The sequence below is a fragment of the Gracilinanus agilis genome, chromosome 1 (genome assembly GCF_016433145.1).
Source record: "Gracilinanus agilis isolate LMUSP501 chromosome 1, AgileGrace, whole genome shotgun sequence".
Taxonomy (NCBI): Eukaryota; Metazoa; Chordata; class Mammalia; order Didelphimorphia; family Didelphidae; genus Gracilinanus; species Gracilinanus agilis.
In genome coordinates, this window is record NC_058130.1 from 365199478 (window position 1) to 365206222 (window position 6745).

The 6745-nt window shown below is 36.9% G+C and overlaps 1 pseudogene; it reads left to right on the top strand.

Moving 5' to 3' along the window:
• The first annotated feature begins 5493 nt into the window (after positions 1 to 5493).
• On the top strand, positions 5494 to 6453 carry LOC123251825 (annotated as a pseudogene).
• The last annotated feature ends 292 nt before the right edge of the window (positions 6454 to 6745 follow it).

Here is a 6745-nt window from a genome sequence, read left to right on the forward strand (position 1 = left end):
AGGGATTTACTTTCACAAATGCTGTGTGGCACACATTTTGTGCCTGCGATAAACACTCTCTGAGCTTAAGCAAAAAAGGGCTCTGGCCCCTCTGTGGCTGGCTAGGCTGTAGGTGCTGTCATGGAGGAGATTTTTTGTGTGTGTTTTTTCAAAAACATCTGCTTGTCTGAACCTGATCGATCTTCAGACTTTCTTTCTTTTAGAATCCAAGCCAGTTTTGAGCATAATTTTAACTACATGATAGCTGCAACTTTGCTCTAAATATATGGCTGTATTTGTAATGATTTTTGTCAGGGTAGCACTGGCGAGGAGGGCAAAGTAACAAACACTCCTTAGCTCATCCACCTCTCTTCCTAAAGCCCAAGATATTAATTCTACTAGAACTTGGTGATGTGGTGCCTTCCCCCGCCTCACAAATATTGGGCCTAGGATATTATCCAAGAGATCTTTATTAATAATGACAGCTATCATTTTAATGTTTTCAAAGCACTTTATAGATATTCTGTGGGAGGTAATACTATTATTAACCCTATTTTACAAAAGTTGTATATCATTACTTTATTTCTTTAACTTATTTGCAGAGTACAAAATGAGAAATGCCAGGCTCGATGAATCAAAAGCCAGAACTAAGGTTGCTGGGAGAAATATCAACAATTTCAGATATATAGACAATACCACTCTGATGGCAGAAAATGAAGAAGAATTAAAAAGCCTCTTGACGAGAGTGAAAGGGGATAGCATCAAAGCTGGTTTCAAGCTTAACATTAAAAAAAAAAAACCATTAAGATAATGGCAACTGGTTCCATCGCTTCTTAGCAGAAAGGGAGAAGAAATGGAAGCTGTGTCAGATCTTCTATTCTTGGGCTCAGAGACCACAGCAGATAGCAGCTGCAGCCATGAAATTAGAAGACACTTGCTCTTTAGAAATGGCAACTCTGGGCAGCATTATAAAAAGCAGAGATAGCACCTTGCTGACAAAGGTATGTATAGTCAAAGCTATGTGTTTTTTTTCCAGTAGCAACATATGGCTATGAAAGTTGGAATATAAGGAAAACAGAGTGCTCTACACTGTACTCTTTCAAACTGTGGTGCTGAGGAAGAGTTTTGCGAGGCCACTGGAGAGCAAGAGATCAATACTTAAAGAAATTAAGTCAGACTAGTTATTGAAAGGACAAATACTGAGTCTAAAGGATAAATACCTTGGCCACATAATGAGAAAACAGGATTTATTGGAAAAGACCTTGATGTTAGGAACATTGAAAGCAAAAGAAAAAGAGGTCAGCAAAGGAAGAGATGGATAATGTCTTGGAAGAAACAAACATGAATTCAGACAGACTTTGGGAGATGATAACAGACAGAAGGACGCAGCTTGCTAATGTTCCAATGAGTTGGACACGACTGAATGAATGGATAACAACAATTTTACAAATGAAGAAACTGAAGTAAAGAGAGGTTAAGTGACTTGCCAGTAGCCATTATCCATCTGAGGTCAGATATGAATTCAGGTCTTCCTGACTGCTGGCTCAATGGCTCTATTTACTGAGCCATCTATCTAGTTTCCTCTAACAACAGGGTTTTTAAGATCAAAATGGAAAATGACCTAAGCATAAAAAGAAATATTATAATATATAAATATATGTAAACATGTGTAGAACATGCATATTATATATAAACATATATAGAAGAATAGGGTGGAACTATGAATATTTATATATTTATGAATAGAAGAATAATTTACTAATTAAAAGATAAAGCATTGTGAGATATAAAATGGATAATTATGAATACATCAAACTTAAAAGGTTTTGTACAAATATAACTAATGTAGTCAAGATTAGAAGGAAAGCAGTAAGTTGGGAAAAATGTAGTTTCTTAGAGGTCTCACATCTAAAATATTTAGAAAATTTCGTAAAATATTTAAGAATATGAGCTACTCTCTAATTGATAAATGGTCAAAAGATATGAACAGTTTTGATATGAAGAAATCAAAGCCATATATAACTGTATGAAAAAATGCTCTAAATTATTGTTAATTTGAGAAATGCTTATCTCGCCCCTATCTGATTGGCTAATGATAAAAGGGCAAAATGATAAAAGTTGGAGGGGATGCGGGAAATGGGAACACTGATACACTGTTGGTCAAACTTTGAACTGAGCCAACCATGTTGGAGAATAATCTGGAATTATATCCAAAGAGTTATGAAACCTTTTGACCCAACAATACCTCTTTTAGGTTTCTATCCTAAGGTGATCAGAGAAAAAGGAAAGGAACCTAAATGTTCTAAAATATTTATAGCAAATCTCTGTGGTGACAAAGAACTAGAAATTGAAAGGAAGCTCATCAGGTATTTTGGCTAAGTTGTGGTATATGATTGTGATAGAATGCTACTGTGCCATAAGAAAAGATCAGCAGGTTAATATTGGAAAAACATGAAAAGACACACATGAAATTATGAAGAGGGAAATGACCAGAACCAAGAGAACATTATATACAGCAACAGAAATAAGGTTTGGAGAATGACTTGTGCATCTCTACCTCCAGAGAAAGAACTGATAAATTAGATATAAATAAGACATAGTTATGTATGTATGTATGTATATGTATATACACACACATCTATCTTTTTGTCAAATTATGCCTTCTCTAGTCGGGGAAGGAGAGGAAGTTAAAATTGAGTATTTTCATGTAACAAAGAAATTTTTTAAAAAGTAACTATGGTGAGGGGCAGCTGGGTAGCTCAGTGGATTGAGAGCCAGGCCCAAATCTGACCTCACACACTTCTGAGCTGTGTGACCCTGGGTAAGTCACTTAACCTCTATTGTCTAGCCCTTGGCACTCTTCTGTCTTAGAACCATTATACAGTATTGATTCTAAGACTGAAGGTAAGTGCTTAAAAATAAATAAACTATGGTGGTGGTATGTAGGGGAAAGAACATTGCCTTCAGAATCATTAGAGTTGTGTTCTCTATCAATTAGCTAGGCAACTTTGGTCAACCCACTTAAAACTTTTTATGTGCCCAAGTGAGTACAGTATAAATTTGACAAATCTCTCACTCATTAAACTCTAGTAGCTCTCTATTACCTCTAATTCAGACGTTCTTAACCCAAAGGGTCTATAAACTTGCTTAAAAAAAACATTTTGACAACTAATTCAATGTAATTGGTTTCTTTTGTAACGTTATGTATTTTATGCATTCAAAAATTATTCTGAAAAAAAATCCATAAGCTTTATTGGACAACCCAAAAGATCCAGAACACAAAAACAGTTAAGAATCATTGCTTTAGGTTAAAATACAAACTTCTCTGTTTGGTTCTGTTAAAGTCCCTTATAACCTGGCCACAACCTGCCTTTCCAATCTAATTATATATTACTTTCATTTACACAATCACTGGGCTTCTTGCTTTTCATTATATATGATGTCTCTCATCTCCATGATTTTGCACTAATTCTTCCTCATCCCTGGACCACATTCCCCATTCACCTCTGTCTCTCAGAACCCCTTGTTTCCTCCACTTTCTACCTGAAGCCTTTCCTGGTCCCTTTGATTGCTAATGAATCTCCTCCATCAAAATGAGCTTGTATTTATTTTCTATACATTTTGTATATATCTACATGTGAACACATTTCCTCCCTTGATAGCTTGTAAACTTCTTGAAGATAGGAACCACTTCATTTTTGGCTTTATGCCTTAGTATAGTGCTTGGTGCTTAGTAGGAGTTTTCTAAATTTCAACTGATTTATTGGGCTTTCTATGTAAAATGTAAAGGGCTGGACTAAATCACTAAAGGATTCTTTCAGTCCTGTCTGATTCTTTGTAGCCCCATTTGGGGTTTTCTTGGCAAAAGTCACAGAGTAGTTTTTTTCTCTAGCTTATTTGGCAGATGAGGGAACTGAGGCAAACAAAATGAAAGGATTTACCCAAGGTCACACGGCTAGTAAGTACTGAGGCTGAATTTGAACTCATAAAGAGTTCCTTCCTGACTTCAGGCAGCACTCTATCCATTGTGTCTCCCAGTTTGACAGGAAGCTAATTGATCTCACTGAAAGCATTCTCCACCATCAGTCCCAGCCTACTTGGGAGAAGCTTTGTCCCTGAAGAGGACCTGATGCTTCACTCTTAGTCATGAGTCCAGATCTGATTTCACTGGATCTGCTGTGCTGTCTGTAGATCCTGGGTTGATGCCATAATCCTAGGGAAACTGCTCTGTCTGCCCTCTCTCTAACTGCCAAGAACCCTCACGCTTATTTAGTTTAGTGAAACAACCAGGACAAAGGACTCTCTAGTCTTGGCAGTTCCAGTCTGTTACTCATGCAGGGCCTGGGAGCTTCTCTCCTGAACTAATAAGCATTACAGATCTAGGGTTCATACTCACTCATCCCATCAACATATCTTTCCATTCAAACGAACTCACCTAGCTATACCTGTAAGAACTGCCAAATCCCACGCAAACGGGGGATTTGCCAATTCCCCAAATCCAGAGAATAGGCTCCCTAGGTCTTTGGCTTTGTTAAGGGCAGTTAGATGGTGCAGTGGATAGAGAATGAGGCCTGAGGTTGGAAAGAGCTGAGTGTGGAGAATATTGCATACAGTTATAGAAATACTGTATGTTGATCAACTATGAAGGAATAAACAATAATCAGCAATGCAAGGATCCAAGACAGCTCCCAGGGGACTCATGATGAAAAACGCTATCCTCAGCTATAGAAGGAATTGTCAGAGTATGAATGCAGATTGAACCATACCATTTCTTGCCTTATTACCTTCCTGAGTTTATTCTTACATGGGCAATATATGTCTTCTTTCATGGTGTGAGGAATCTGGAAATATTTTTGTATCGCACAACAACACTAGAATAACATATCACATTGTTTATTGTCTGGGAAAGGGGGAGAGGAGAGAGGGAAGGAGAAAATTTGGATTGTAAAAGGTCAGAAAGCAATTGTTTTTTAAAAAAAATTGTTCTATATGTAATTGAAAAAATAAAAGGAATTGAAAGTGAAAAAAATGAGCTAAGTTCAAATCCAGATACATTCTCACTGGACAAGTCATTTAATCTCTTTGCCTTAGTTTCCTCATCTGTAAAATAGGGATATAAAATCACCCTTCTCCATGGATCATTACGAGGATTAAATTAGATATTAGTTGTTAAGCATATAGGACAGTGCCTGGTACATAGTAGCCTTTATATAAACATTAGCTATTTTAATATTTGTAATGGGATCTTATCCCCTGAAAAGATAAAACTAATATTGCCTTTAACTTAAGGAAACCACTTATTTGCTGTCTTTTTTAAAAAAACAAAACAACAAAACTTTCAGCTAGGGCTAGGCCCTGCCCCAGGCTTCCAGAGGCCACTGAGCAGGGGACCAGCTGTGGACATCAAATAGTGGACAAGTGTAGGCAGAATGTGGAGAGGTGAGTTCATGGGTCTTGGGAATCATGGCAGGTCATCACAGATCCTGTCAAACGTTCACAGGATAGAATCCCAAAATGGCTGAGAATGGTGACAATAAAAAAAAAATGACTGATCTGGAGCCCAAAATTTGTCAACAAATGGAATATTTTTCTGGTGACTTTAAACGTCAACAAGACAAATTGTTAAAGGAACAGATCAAAATAGATGATAACAGGGTACCTTTGGAGTTAATGATCCAATTCAACTAACACAAGACTTTGATGTGATAAAGAAATCAAAAGCAGAACTCATGGAACTTAGTGAGGATAAGACTAAAAATCAGATCTCTAAGTAAATCCCTCCCTGAAGTAACAGATGAATATAAAAATGAAGTAAAAAACAGATTCATCTATATTAAAGGTTTTCCAACAGATGCAACCTTTGATGATATAAAACAGTGATTCCCAAAGTGGGCGCCACCCACTGCAGCGATCCAGCGGGGCGGTGATGGCCACACCTTTTTTGTATTACATTCTATTCTGAGTTTAATAAATAGTTTCATAATTTCCAGGGGGCGCTAAGTAATATTTTCTGGAAAGTGGGCGGTAGGCCAAAAAAGTTGGGGAACCACTGGTATAAAAGAATGGTTAGAAGGTAAAAGTCAAGTACAAAATATACAAATGAGGAGAACAGTATGTAAAGCATTTAAGGGCTTAATATCTGCTGTGTTTGATGGTGTTGAATCTGTCAAAAATTTATAGGAACTTCTGGGCAAAAATTTAAAAAATGCTGATATTCTTTAAGGAAAATTACTTTTCCTTAAAAGACTAAAGGAAGGAAAATAAAGTAGAAGGTAAAGCAAAAGCTAAATAAGTGCAAGAAGTAAAACAGAAGCAAGCAGAAAATACCAAATTGAAATTCTTGGAAGAAAAGATTGTATGCTTACTTAAAATTTCCAGTGATTTAGATGACCACACCAGGTGAGAAAATCTTCAACATTTGTCTTTAATCATGGAGAAATAAAGCAGATAGACTTCATCAAAGAAGCAAAAGAGGGAATAATACTTTTTATTTTATTTTTTTTTAAACCCTTACCTTCCATCTTGGAGTCAATACTGTGTATTGGCTCCAAGGCAGAAGAGTGGTAAGGGTAGGCAATGGGGGTCAAGTGACTTGCCCAGGGTCACACAGCTGGAAAGTGTCTGAGGCCAGACTTGAACTTAGGACCTCCCATCTCTAGGTCTGGCTCTCAATTCACTGAGCTACCCAGCTGTCCCCTGAATAATCCTTTTTAACGAAAAGACAAAAGGAGCAATGGAAAAAGTCAATGACACAAATAATGGAAAT